This window comes from Hippopotamus amphibius, chromosome 5 (genome assembly GCF_030028045.1).
Source record: "Hippopotamus amphibius kiboko isolate mHipAmp2 chromosome 5, mHipAmp2.hap2, whole genome shotgun sequence".
NCBI classification, from domain to species: domain Eukaryota; kingdom Metazoa; phylum Chordata; class Mammalia; order Artiodactyla; family Hippopotamidae; genus Hippopotamus; species Hippopotamus amphibius.
This window is the reverse complement of record NC_080190.1, coordinates 129,948,258-129,963,507: the sequence shown is the minus strand read 5'-3', so window position 1 is coordinate 129,963,507 and position 15,250 is coordinate 129,948,258. Positions and strand designations below refer to the sequence as shown.

The following is a 15,250-nucleotide window of genomic DNA, read 5'->3' as shown; positions in this document are numbered from 1 at the left end:
GCAGGCAGTCAGGTGAGGCTGGGTCTTAGGCTCTGATAGAGGCCTCTGTGAGAGCTCTCTGTGATTAATGTTCCCTGTGGCTGGAGATTCTCTAGTGGTCCAGCATCCTGGACTCAGTGCTCCCAACCCAGAGCCTCAGGCCCAAGTCCAGAAGTTTCTTAAATTTTCCTCATTTTAAAAATTCTTTTCTCTTTTTTTCTGTTTAACTTCAATGAATTCCATTACTCTGTTTCCCATTTTCTGCTACATTCCTCTGTATTATCTAATCTATCTTTCATTCCCTTTAGTGTATTTTTTAACTTCAGTTATTGTATTCTTCAGGTCTGTTTGGTTCTTCTTTATATTTACTAAATTTTTGTTAAACTTCTCACTATGTTCATCTCTTCTTCTCCCAGGTTCTGTGAGTGTCTTTCTGATCATTACCTTGAAATTTTTATTGGATAGATTGCTTATCTCCACTTTGATCAGCTCTCTTCTCAGTTTTTATCTTGTTTCTTCATTTCAAAAATGTTGCTCTGTTACTTCATTTTGCCTGATTTATTTGTATGTATTAAGGTCAGTTATGTTTCCTGATCTTGGGGAAGTGGCCTTATGTAGGTGACATCCTACTGGCCTAGCAGCACATTCTCCTCTGTTCACCAGAGCTATATGCTTTAGGGATGCCCCCTATGTGGGCTGAGTAGGTCCTTCAATTGTAGCAGGACAGACTACCATAGATATACTGGTAAACATGGCTGGCCATTGGCCTTGTTGGTTGCCAGGTCCTGCCTAGTGCAGAAGCTGCCAGCCACTGGTGGGTGGGGTCTGGTCCTGGGGTGGCTGATGGAGTTGGAGGTCTCAAGGCTGTGCTGGCCTGCTGGTGGTCAGGGCTTGGACCTGGCACTGCTGGCTATGGGCCCCATGGGAGCCTTAGATCTGCTGTCTACTCACTGCTGGTTGAGGCTTGTACCCAGGGGATCTTTGGGTTGGTATCCATCTGCTGTGGTCAGAGTTAGATCCTGGGGTGGCTTAAGGAATCATGGGAGCCAACATCTGCTGCCAGCCTGCTGGTGGGTAGGGCTCTGCCCTGCTTGTCTGCCTCCTTGGCCTTGGGGTGGGGTCTCAGGGCTAATGCTGACCAGCTGGTGGGTGGATCTGGATCCTGGGGCTAATATATTGGAAAGAGTACTGAAAATGGCACTTGAGAGCACCTGTGTCCCTATAGTAGAATGAGCTCCCCAAATGGCTTCCACTGGCAGCAATGTTCCCAGGGTGAGTCTGTGTTGCCTCCTGCCTCTCTAGGAGGCTCTCCAAGATCAGTAAGTATGTCTGAGACGTGTTCCTTTCAAATTACTGATTCTTTCATGGGTCTTGGAATATGTGAGATTTTATATGCACTCTTTATGAACAGTCTGTCTCCTATATCCCTCTAACTTTCCTAAAAGCAAGTCCTGTTGGACTTAAAGGCCAGATGTTCTGGGGGCTCATCTACCTGGTGCAGAACCCCCAGGGTGGGGAGCCTGATTTGAAGCTTGAACCCCTTGCTCCTTGGGGAGAACATCTGCAGTTATGATTATCCTCCCATTTGTGAGTCACTTACCTGGGGGCATGGGTCTTGACTATACTGTGTCTCTGCCCCTCCTTCCCATCTTATGTTTCCTTCTTTATATCTTTAGTTGTACAAGCTCTTTTCTGCTAATCTGTAAGTCATTCTCATTGGTAGTTGGTTTTTAAATAGTTGGAATGTTGATGTGCCTGTGGGAGAGTTTTCAGGGTTTTCTGACTCTTGGCCACTTCTCCACATGTATTTTCAAATTAGTGTTTTCTTTTTTTCTTTGGGTAAGTACCCAGAAGTGAAATTGCTAGATCATTTAGTGTTTTTTTGTTTTTTGTTTTGTTTTGTTTTGTTCTTAATTATTGAGGAAGCTCCATGTTGCTTTCCATCGTGGCTGCACCAATTTACAATCCCACCAACAAAGCATGAGGGGTCCTTTTTCTCCACATCCTTATCAACGCTTCTTATTTGCTGTCCTTTTGAACACAAAAGATCTTGAATAACCAAAGCAATTTTGAGAAGGAAGAACAGAGCTGGAGGTATCACACACCTTGATTTCAAACTATACTACAAAGCTAAAGTCATCAAACAGTGTGGTACTGGCACAAAGATAGATACATCAATCAGTGGAACAGAATACAGAGTCCAGAAATGAACCCATACATATACAGTCAATTACTCCACAACAAAGGAGGCAAGCATATACAATGGGAAAAATACAGTTTCTTCAATAAATGATGTTGGGAAAATTGGACAGATATGTGCAAAACAATCAAACTGGACTATCTTCTCACACCATATACAAAAATAATCTCAAAATTGATTAAAGACTTAAAGGTAAGGCCTAAAACCATAAAACTCCTAGAAGAGAACAGATGCAATATACTCTTTGACATCAGCCTTAGCAATATTTTTTTGGATCTGTCCTCAGTCAAAGGAAACAGAAGCAAAAATAAACAAATAGGATTACATCAAACTGAAGAGCTTTTGCATAGCATAGGAAACTACCAACAAAACATAAGGTAGTCTACTGAAGGGGGAAGATATTTGCAAATTATATATCCAATATGTGGTTAATATCCAAGATATACAAATAACTCATACAACTCAACATTAAAAATGAAACTGTCTCACTTCATCCCAGCTTCCCCTTCACCCCCCTGCCCCCCCCAACCTCGTGTCCTCCAGTCCTGGATGAGGAGAGTGGAGGGGAGTCATGGGAGGGAGGGAATATGGGGATATGTGTATAAATACAGCTGATTGAATTTGGTGTACCTCAAAAACTGGTACAAAAATGTAAAGCAATTATATTCCAATAAAGAGCCTAAAAAAATAAAAAATAAATAAAATTGATTAAAAGTGGGCAGAAGACCTGAATAGACATTTTTCCAAAGAAGATATACAAGTGACCAATAGCCACATGATAAGATTCTCAACATCACTAGTCATCACCGAATTGCAAATCAAAACTCCCATGAGATACAGTCTCATGACTGTAAGAGTGGGTATAAGTTAGTTAAATATTCCCTAATATATTTATATGGTTAGTAAAAAGAAGTTCAGGTACTTTTATAACTTGGTAAACTGTATATAAAAATATGTATTTGAAAAAGTTATATGGGGTTGATTAAGAATCACACTCCAAAATGTCTGAAGGAATGTCTGAGATTCCCTGTGAGGATAGAGAATCATACACTAAACACCTCTTTTGGTTTAAAAGAAGACTTCAGATATTCAGAAATTGGTGGTTCTCCCATTTATCTTGGAAACATTTTGGTATCCAATGTTTGTGTATAACTGAGGTACAACAGACAGGCACGAAGGGAGGAAGCACTTTTATCCTTTGTTTGCAATGAGGACCCCAAGTTATCATTATAACTTGGTCAGTAGTAAATCCAAAATGACTTATGTGATCTGGATCAAATCTCTGAATCTTTTACTGACACTTCCACACTAGTTGTCCTGGGCTTTATAGCAGAGGGCATTATAGACATTTTACATTATTAGCTAGGTCTTTAGCTCTAAATCCCTACCTGTTTCTTTTCTCTGGTAAGTTGCCTGGATCAGTCTCTGCCACTTCATTATGCAGATTCCTAAATCTTGTTGATCACGATCTTCCTCTTCTATAAAATGGAATAATTGTTTACCCCTTTACCATAACATAGGATGTCAAAAAGAGAACCTATCTCCCTTAAGGCCTGGAGGTGAGCCAGCCTACCTCCCTCCTCCATATGTTTCCTTCTCTGGCCCTGAGTATGGATTCATTCAGGCTATGAGTATTTCAATGCAAAGAGGCACCTCTAGGACTTGTTCCACCCAGTTAGCTACCACAGAGATAGAGAAGGAAAGAAAGTCACACAAGGTGTAGAATCTAAGAATAGAAAGCGGCTTCTCCTCAAAGACCTCTGTAGAGGTTCTCTACTTGGCTTCCCAAGGATAATGGTGTGTTTGTTCAGCTGGTACCTTTAGGTCTGGTTTTACCAAAGGCAGTTAAACAGGAGAAAAGAAGAAGAAGAGCAAAGGGAGGGGTCAGAAAAAGAGACTTTTTTTCTTTCTAGTTCTACTTATAATCCTTTAGTCATCCCACTGAAAACTCTATTCCCCATAATAGTATCCCATTTTGAAATATTGAGAATTCTATTTTGTCATATCTTTTTCTCTTGAGGTGTGAAGTGATGGGGGTAGGGGAGGATGAGAGAATAGGGGAAGAGTCTTATATTTCCCCCATAATGAGTGACCAGCAATCATGACTCATTCCCAGTTTATTTGAAATAAAGATGAAAAGATATGCAAATTGGTCATAATCCAATTTTTCTATGTAGTCAACAATGTGGAAAAAATATCTGTAGTATTTTTATATTAATATCATGACACATTTGAATTTGAAATTTATGCTAAGAGAAATTGCCTGAGAAACTAAAAGTAAAGTCATGGTTTTAATACTTTTGAATAATTGTTAATATAATCTATAATATTCAGGAGCAAGCAAATGAAGTTCAGCGGAAACTTCATCATTCAAATAAAAATAGATGTGTAGAAGGGGATGAACATCTAGATGTTAATATTAGATAGCTCACAAGAGTGAACTTTTCAAGCTGTATATTATGCACAAAATATAAATGGTTCTTTCACTCTGTTAAAAATGTATATTTGACAAGGAATTGAACAATATCTGTGGATTACAGAGATATAACTTAATAACTAGTTGATTAACCTCACAGAAGGATTGAAAATTTCAACACTGCACAAATGTGCCAAAAGAAAACAAAAAGAATTTGTCTTGCTTTGAAAGCCCCATCCCCTAAATGAGGAGAATGGGAGAGCACATAACTTCAAGAACCTCTTTCAATTAACTCAAACTTCAGACTCACTACTAGAGGTGTTTGTTGCCTCTCTAAAAGGGTTTTTCTTTTTTCCTCTTTCTCAAAATAGTACTTGGGCACAGTGCATAGCAAGTTTGCACATGCTAATGACTTTAGGAGAGGGCTCCTGTCTGCATGTTCTCCTTTGGCCATAGACTGTTTCCCGCGGAGTGTGGTATAGTTGGTTGCATCTTGCTTCTGAGAATCCTGCCCTGGTGCTCCTTAGGGAGGGCTGGTCCCTTCTACTTATTTTGTGTGGTGTGTGGAACTGGCTGTATCTCTGCCACAGTCTCCACCTGAGAGGTATCTGCTTCCTGTGGCCATTATTCCTAACTCTTCTGGTTCTCTCAGCACCCACATAGCTCTTGGCCATTGTAACTATATGAAAAAATATTGCTGGCAAAATATTGTGGAGCATAAATGCATGGCCTGGGTTTCTGAGAGAGCAAGATAAATATATATCTGGCTCCCTTACTTTCCAGCTGGGGGAACTTAAGCTAGTTAAACTTTCTATGCTCAATGTTCTCTTCTCTAAGAAGGGCTAATTTAATTATTCAATCAGTACTTATTTAGTGCCTGCTATATGTTGGACACCTTACTGAGGGTTGGGAATATCTAGGTGAACAAGAGACATAGTACCTGTCCTCACAGAGCTTATGATGTGGTGGGGAAAGCCATTGATATCTGTACTGGAGAAAACTTAGAAACTTCCATGATAAGAGAGCTAGTCTTATGGTAAAGATATTGCTACTCCAGTACTCGAGAGGTGTGACCAACAGATGGAATCACAATGAGGCAGTTTTGAGCTCAGTAAGAGGAAGCTCAAAAAATTAGTGCTTTCTAATCGTAGAAGAGGTGGTCTCCTGAAATAGTAAGGTCACTGTTGGAAGTATTCAGTCAGAGGTGGCATGACCACTATCAGCATGAGACTGGCCTAATTCCTGCATTGGATAGGAAGCTGGGTTAGCTGATCTGCTACATCAATCTTAGTTCTTGATGTGATGATTTGCTGCCTCAGCAGGATTACAGCACAATGAACAGTTGAGAACTTAATGGTTAATATCACAATTGACCCACTAATATGTCAAACACATCTGTGCCTCTACATGGAGCCAATTCCTAATGATGTATACATTTTTCCTTTCTTCTCTGTTTTCAAGCAAGAGTTAATGTGGATTTTTCCTACTGCCATTGCCAATTTACTGTGCAGAGCTGAGGCTTGAGGTAGAAGGGATGTTAGGAAAAGAAAAAAAAAAATAAAAGGAGCAGCTGCCTTTGTGCTCCTAGGCACAGAAAAAAAGCAGTCCAGACCAGTCAAAGGCAGGGGTAGAGGTGAACTTGGGGACAAAGAACAGATGGAATGTGATGAGGGCACAGAGAAAAAGATTTGTGAGAAATACAATGAAGGAAATGCAAAGTGGGAAGGGTAAAGCGACTGTAGTAGAAGAAAAGGAAAAAAAATTGTGGACTCCAAGAAAAGAATGAGATACAATCAGAGGGAGCTAATGGAAAACACAAAGAGAAAATGCAAAGCAGAGGAGGAACAAACACAATTTATTAAGTAATGTTTTGGTTTTCATTGAGAGCCTTCTTTCCTGAGTAGGGGACAGAGCAAGAAGAGAATGTTTGTTGATATGTTGGGCTCTCCCTCCAAAATGTCAAAATGCAGGCTATTCCAGATGGGCTTGGTCCCCAGCAAGCCACCCCAGTTCACTGTAGAGCCACGTCTCTCTGTCTACTTCCTCAACAAGAGAGGGAACGAGAACTTTCCTCAAATCAGGCAAAAATCCTTCTAGTGCGAGAATCATTTTTTTATGAATAAATATTTCTTAACCTCCGGTTGTTCTTCCAGGCCAAGTTGCACTTCAACTTCTCCATTACGTCACTGGGTTACACACATGTTCTGTTCAACAGAAAGCAAAATAAAAAGTGTAATGTTTATTATTCTGCTTATAATCACGAGCATTATTTGTTTTATTTATTAATTGATTATAAAGAAACCAAGGTAACTGTGATTCCTTGTCCTTTGTGATTCTCACTAGCCCTTCTTTGGCCACCCAGATGCAGGACAGACCCTCTTCCCTGTGTATAAGCTCCAGACACAAGGAGTCTGCACTAAGATAGAAAATCAGAAAGAACAGCTGCAGCCATCAGCAGGAAATAAATAAATTTGATGGGATATTATCTTAGCCCAAGTAGTAATTTTTTAAAAATACTGAGATTTCTCTGTTGTCTTTCTTGTCTTCATAATTCATTAATGGCATCTTGTTCAGCATCTTGTCTTGAGCCCCTTTGTTCTTCTTTAATCCTCATATTTCATATATGTCAGATTCTCTGACACATGGACCTGTGATAAAATGCATCAAAGTCCTTGTAATGCTGTATTTATACGCACTGATCTGTTGTCATCTGTTACTCTGTAAATGATATCTCTCCATATCTCACTTTACAACCCCCCTGAATTATCATTTACTTCTGGCTCAATATCTACTACTTTTTGTGTTTTTATTTTGAGAAAAAAATCTTATCAGAATTTTAAGCAAAAATCTACTAACAAATATTTAGGAATTTCCAGATGCATTTAGAAAAATTGTTTTAAAATTATGTTCTTTCAAAAACATAACTGACAATTCATATGTTCAAATAAGATGGATGAAAGCACTTCTATGTTTTCTGAGTTTGGTGCTTAAAAGTTGAACAACTTTATCTTACGAGTAAAAGAACTCATTTTTGCAAGTTACAAAATGTCTTGGCCGCCAGTTTTAGACTAAATGTGAAACTTTGGTGGTTGAAATTCATTTACTTCTGACAAAATGTGACTTCCTTCTTCTAAGAATAAAGGCTTGAAAAGACTTATTAAAGGGAGTCTCCAAAAAGACTTCTTAAACTTCAAACAGGTCTTACAAAACAACAGTCTGATGAGTTAAGTGCACATGAATTAGAAGCATATGTATTAAATTTTCCTCAAAATACACATGGGTTTAAAAATTAAGGGAGGGGAAAAGACTCCTGAAAAAAACTATTTTAGGTTTGGCTAAATCCAAACCATTTGAATAGTAATTCTAAGGAATGGGATAAAAGATAGATTAAAATTCTTAAACACTTTTGGGCATTCAGTATGTTTTAATTTTTTATTTATTTTTATTTTTTTTAGTGATTTACACTTACTTAAATGAGAAATGTTGCATTAAAAAAAATTCTCCTGAAAAGAAGGGAAAGCTGCCTGGGAGCAATATCCATTTTTTGAAAACCCCAAATGTTTGGGAAAAAGTTTGAAGATCTCGACAATCTTAAATCAAGACCAGAACTGCCTGGAGGAAAAATAAAACTTTATTCCAGGGAGTTGTAACTTTTGTCCTGTTTTGCTGCTCATGTTCCATCAGGAAAAGCTGAAAACCCTTCCAGGTCATTGTTTCTTCATCTCTCACATTGGTGATGTCATGTGCTCTTTCTCCTCCAAGCACACACACACACACACACACACACACACGAGACACTGAGAATTAACTGGATAATGCTTGTCAGCAATATGAATGTAGAAAAAAAAATTAGTCTTGAATTAAATCAGAAATAATGCCACAGTATTCATTTAAATGGAATGACAATAAAACATGAATGGTTTCAAAGTGATTGATTTTGTGTATATGAACCTAGAAAAAATTGAACCAGAAAAAAATTATTAAGCCCTATTCTTATATAAGGCAGAGACTAATGTTTACAGTTTCTACCTGTATCTTGTTCTTTACATGTTCCTTTTTAATAAATATGAATGCTGTGGTATCTATGTAAGGCACAGAAATACCAGGTCATTCAAATGCATTACAATGTGACTATTATGGGAAGGGCATAAAACCAAAGTCAGAAACCTAAAAGTGACATAGATCTATGAAAAACATTTTAAAAGAAACTAGAGTTCAGAGTACTTGGGACCATAAATATGTCATTTTCATGCTTCTAGTTTGCTTTTTTGTCTATTTGTTTATTTTGGGTGAAGAGATAGGTAAAAATTGAACAAAGACAAACCAGGAACAAGGCTTGGGAAGATAAATATAACATTAAAGATCAGTTCAGTTCAGTAAGTAGTTATTAAGCACCTGTGTCATTCCCAGCATTATGTCAAGTATTTTGTTAAAAAGACCAAAAATTGTCTTGAATCTCAAGGTACCCAGAATCTACGGTGGATTTAAATACTATATCTACTATTAGTACTACCTATATGAACTTAAGCAATTTACATAACCTCTTTAAGCCTTAGTTTTCATGTGTATAAAATGGGGATACTATTATTTTTCCTGTAGATATGATGAATATTAGTGCAGTTCTAGAAGTTAATACACAACCAAAACAGTGATTTCTCTGGAAGAACAGAGAAGAAAGAGTGGCTATGCTCTGAGGTGGAGGGAGGTGAATAAATAAAGTCTTCTGAGTTGAGCCTTTGGATCAGTTTGTTTTTGCTCTGAAACAAACCACCTCAAAACATAGTGGCTGGACTTCCCAGGCGGCACAGTGGTAAAGAATCCGCCTGCCAATGCAGGGGACACGGGTTCGAGCCCTGCCCTGGGAAGATTCCACATGCCACGGAGTAACTAAGCCCATGCGCCACAACTATTGAGCCTGTGCTCTAGAGCCAGTGAGCCACAACTACTGAGCCCATGTGCCGCAACTATTGAAGCTCATGTGCCTGGGGCCCGTGCTCCACAACAAAAGAAGCCACTACAATGAGAAGCCCACGCACCACAATGAAGAGTAGCCCCCACTCACAGCAACTAGAGAAAGCCCATGTGCAGCAACAGAGACCCAATGCAGCCAATAAATAAATTAAATAAATAAATAAATAAATAAATAAATATATTAAAAAAAACAACCTAGTGGCTTAAAATGATGAACATTTATTTTTTTCTTAAAAATCTGTGGCTTAGCTCTGTGGTTCTTATAGTCTAGGCTGACTTGGCTGTGGAAGGTTGGTATAGAATGGCCTAACTTACGTCTGGGACCTCAGCTGAGATATCTGGAAGAATTAGGACAACTGGAATGGCTGGAACCTCTCTAAGGTGGTTGCTTTTCATCCAATGGTCTGGCCTGGAATTATTCACATGGGGAAAGGGGTTTCCAGAGGCCAGACTGGGCAAGTTCTAATGCACAAGCCTTCTGTTTGTATCACATTTGTTATTGATTCTTGGTGAAAGCAAGTCACATAGCCAAGACCAGATTCAAGAAGCAGAGAAATAGAATCCTCTCTTGAGAAAAGAAATGGCAAAGTCATATGGCAAAGGGACATGCTTACAGGGAGTTATGAATATATTGGGGCCCATTACTGTAACAATGTACCAAGACCTAAAAAAATAAAAGTTCTTGCACTTTTGTGTGCGTAAGAATCACCAGAGGTGCTGATGTGCCAGACTTATCTGGTTCAAGTATAGACAAAAATGATAATTAGGTCCTGGATGAAGTTATTATCATTATTTTTGACTTCAGCATTAACCACTACAAAGGATAAACTCCAAATTAAGAACCCAATTTAGTGAGGAAGCTCCCCAGTGCTTCCTTTACCTATTTGTACAGGCACATGGAGGTAGCAGCAACAGTCAGCTGTTTGTGTGCTTCAAGGAGCCACCAGGTTGAGGAGATCCAAACAGTTCTGAAGCGTTTGTGACACTCTTCTCCCATCACACATACATTTTGAGATAATTAACTATAAAGGTGGAGAATCGGTCATTGTCAGACCTAACAATCTACATGTAGCAATTACTAGGCATCCCACGTGTGTGGTCAGAGTGAAGGCATGTATCTGAGACCAGATAATGGGCACGAGCAATTGTTTATCTGCTGCAGCACAGTGCCAGAGTGGAACCAACCATGACATGTCCAGAAAAAATCTTGTATAGGGGTTTAAAAATAAAAAGTCTCAGGTAAAAACTGACACTTTTCTCCTGTTTTCTGGAATTCATGACTGTGGAATTCCGTAATTATGGAGACTTGCGGATGGGATAAAACTTGAAGTTATAAAATTGACACTGTAAATAGACACAGTTGTGAATATATGGCCTATTATAGAACAGCCTTTCTATATTAATTCAATAAAAAGATCTTGCTGTGATCTTGGGTGAGTTAGGAGTTCAGCTGCTTGGTCTCTACTGGAAGTCATACATTGAAGGCCTTCTACTTATTCAAATGTATAAACCCCAGGGTCTAATAAAGGCTCTCAATCACTAAGAAACCATTCGTGTTTTGTTGTGACTTGGACAAGAATAGATCAATAGCTCTCTAACATGTTCATTATGTTTAATATTTTATGCGTATATAAGATGATTGATCATCTAAACTGTTTGGATGTGATATCTCATCTTAAGCTCTGCTCATGACCTGCTTGTTTGCAAAAAGGCTTTGTTATTAAGAAGCAATAATGAAGTACTCTAGGTTTATTTTCAGCCATAAAGATACAGTCTATTCAATTCTCAAGAGTTTTGTAGATGCTGAAGGTAGTAAATATCCCTGCTGGTCTATAATTTCTATGCCTGAGAGTTTCTAATGTAATAGTTTCAGTAAGGTTCTAATACTCTCTAAGTGTTCATTTGTGGGTCTCTAAAAGACATAAACTAGAGAAATAAATTGAACCTGAATTAAAACTGTTTGGTTTAACAATTGCTTTTATTCCACAAAGAGTTAGACAATATATCTCATTGGCATAAACCTGTGATATTCCCATTTAATATGGAAATTTCCTTCACAACACTCCTCTACTTCTACTTCCTGTGTTTTAACATCCAGACATTCTTTACTGTATGGTTTGGCCATGTGATTTTGGAAGTTGTCCCAAATTGAGCCTATTGTCTCATCTAAACTGAATTTATTTCCTGAGGTCCATAATTCTGCTAACTGCTTCATAACTTCCTCAGTCCCCCAGGTTGTTGAATGTGATTTCATTAATGTCTTCCTTTTCTCCTTGTTCTCCAAACAGGTTCCAAGCCCTGTGATTTCTATCACTAAATGATTTGAACATTTACCATTCTTCTTCAAATCCTATTGTCACTAGTCTAAAGTTTTTATTTTATCATTTTTAGGTAATTGCAATTTAATAATTCTATGAGTTGTTTTCATTGCATTCTGATTTTCCATCTAACACATTGTGTCTATTGATTCATACATTTATTCAGTAAACATTTACTACATGCTGCACTATTCTCAACACAGCAGATAAAACTGTGAACAGACAAAACATAAATCTCTACCTTCTTGGAGCCTACATTTTGTTAGAGGAGGTAGAAAATTAGCTATATACACTGCTATAGTATTAAATAATAAGTGTTAAGAGGAACAATAAAACAGTAAAGGGGATATGAAATGTTAGAGGGTGGTAAAATTTTAGGTAGGATAAATGGAGAAAGTCTCACTAGGAGATGAATTTTTGAGAAAATACTGAAGGCAAGAGAGAGCTAGCTGTGATGCAGATAGGGTAAATATAGTTGCTATAAGTTCCTTAAACTCATTGGCTTAATTTTTTTAAATGTGCATCTCTTATTCACATAATAGTTCGTGCAGGAAGGCTCATAGGCAGGAAGGCTCTAGGACATCGATTACCTAGAGTTAGACCAAATTTCACAGGTTACGGGCATAGTCTTTCATATGACGGCTTTCACTTTAGGTGCCAGCTGCAAGTTTAGGGGTTCCCAGGTCACACTCACTTCAGACTAGCTGGCTACAAATTCAAGAGTTCTCACTACCCTTGTCAGGTTTTGTAATTCCCTAGAACAACTCAAAGTACACAGGAAAGTTCTATACTTACAATTACAGTTTTATTGCAAAAGGATACAAATTTAATAGCCAAAGAGAGAGACGCATGTGGTAAGGTTTGGGAGGATCCTGGACCAATGATGAGTGACAATACACAGAGTATTGTCAAGCAGGGATGCTTCCCCTCCTTGATCTTTGAAGTCCATAGTTTTTAGCAGGGATTATGTAGGCATGATTGGTTGGACCATTAGCCATCTTACTCAACCTTCAACTCCCCTTTCCTTCCGGGAGGTTAGACAGATATTACATGGTTCAAAGCTGTAACCCTTCTAATCACATGGTTAGTTTTCTGGCATATCCAGCCCCTATTTTCAGTCATCTCCTTAGCATAAACTAGGGGTACACCATGAATAACAGAGACACCCCGTCATTCTGAAAATTCCAAGGTAAAGCTCGAACTGTTATATATTTTTATAGTTGTCCCTCTTACTTTTAACTACTATGTTCACTTTTAAATTAAACATTAAAATATGTCAATATAAACCCTTGTTGTGTGCAATGAGTGTAAAATCCATGGTATGTTGAACAGAATGCTCAGAAGGGCCTGACTTCAGTGGTGCAGGATCAATTAGCCATAGGTAAAACATGACTGGTCCTGATGAGGAAATTGAAACTTCCATGCTTGTAATTGCTTACTCTCCTCTATCTTGCAAAGGCCTGCTTGCCACTCTCAGTTAAATAGTAAAATGAATTACTAAGAGTGATCAGATAAGGAAAGAATGTCTCGCTCTCAGGCACCCACCCCAAGCCTTTGTTTGAGACCCTTCGCACATAGACTTGTTAAGTGACCATTAACCTCAACCTGCAACCAATATGAGAATGCAAATTGTGACCTTAGTCCTGATAAGAATGGAATATCTGGCTCCTACAAGTTCCTGTTAGGATCCCCTACTATGTGTGTAACCCATGGCAACTCCCGCTGCGCTCTGTAACTGCCCATGACTTATAGTAATTTGTAGCCAATCAGTTTGTACCAATTATAGCTGTATGTTTTAACCTATATAAGGAGAAGACTCCCCTGAAACGGGGCCCCAGAATTTTGGAGCGTTAGCTCGTCTGGGTCCGCTGGCTCAATAAACCTGAGTTTTCCAACTCTCCGAGTGTTGTGCTTGGTTTCTCGTGGGATCAGCTTTTTTCTGCAACAGTCCCACCTAATAAATCTTAAAGAAGAACCTGACAAGATCAGTCTGATTTCAAGTAACTTAACTGTATCCTACAACAAAACTTAAACTATTTATATTCCCAGCCCTGTGTGAGCTCTGAGTGCTACTCCTTCTAATTCTTTCAGGTAGCTGTTTCTCTTGCCTTGGGGACTCTGTTAATGTGCATGTGCTGATTAATATTCTGCTGAATATTCAAGGGGAACTTCTAAAGATATCCATGATTTTCTCTGTGTACAGATCTCTACTCTCCAGTAGTCTGCTCTGTGAATATTAGTCTTCTCGGTTTCTCTGATTTCTCAACTCTGTCTCCTCAACTGAAGATGTGTGTCTCACTCTATATATGTTAGTCTCTGTGCAATGTCCTCAAACTTCTCTCAAGGCGTAGTATGCTGGGACAATTGTAGGATTCAACTCTTTCATTTCCTGTCTTTCATGGATTATTCTCCTTTGTTGCCTGATGTTCAACAGGTTGAAAGTGATTATTTCATATTTTTGTCTGTTTTTCTAGTTGTTTCAGATGGGAGGGTAAATCTATTTCCTGTTATTTCACCTTGATTGGAAGTGGAAATTGGCAGTATGGTTTAGCTTTGTGTTTTATTTTGCATTTGTGTTCACTTTTTAGGGACTTCCTAGATGGTGCAGTGGTTAAGAATCCACCGGCCAATACAGGGGACACATGTTCAATCCCCGCTCCAGGAAGATCCCACATGCTGCAGAGCAACGAAGTCTGCGCACCACAACTATTGAACCTGCACTTTAGAGCCTGTGAGCCACAACTATTGAGCCTATGTACCACAACTACTGAAGCCCATGCGCCTAGAGCCCGTACTCTGCAACAAGAGAAGCCACGGCAATGAGGAGCAGGCGCACTGCAACGAAGAGTAGCCCCTGCTCGCCACAAGTACAGAAAGCCCACATGCAGCAACGAAGACCCAATGCAGCATAAATAAATAAATAAATAAATAATACTAAGGCAGTAATTATAATAAATATTTTCTAGAGGGGAAGAATGTTTATGTTTAAGATGAATAGAGAATTGTAAAGTTTTCTAGGGTAATTAAAAATTGTGTATTCTCCAAAAGAATTATTTGGAGAAAGCTAAGCATTTCATTGTGTTCTCTCTCTCTCTTTCTCTCTCTCTCTCTCTCTCTCTCTCTCTATATATATATATACACACACACACACATACACTCTGTTTTCTTTCCTCTGTGTACTTTTTTTTTGTAGATTTTGACACTTCATTAATTTAAAAAATTACAAACTGTGGCTTTAGTATTTTTTATTTGAATAACATTTTCAGATGTCCTTAAATAACACTATTTTACTGGGCAAGAATCAAACAAGCAACCAAACAAAAGCAATCTTATCTTTGCCTTAAAGCAACTATTCTTCCAATCACT

At 38.5% G+C, this 15,250-nt stretch overlaps 1 long non-coding RNA gene across 1 annotated transcript in view; it reads left to right on the top strand.

The window, feature by feature from the left end:
- Positions 1–14,653, top strand: part of LOC130853050 (uncharacterized) — a 138,459-nt gene extending 123,806 nt beyond the window's left edge. Inside the window, exon 3 of the long non-coding RNA XR_009053654.1 lies at positions 14,473–14,653. This is a non-coding gene — a long non-coding RNA (uncharacterized LOC130853050). The remainder of the gene's footprint in view (positions 1–14,472) is intronic.
- Positions 14,654–15,250: the final 597 nt, after the last annotated feature.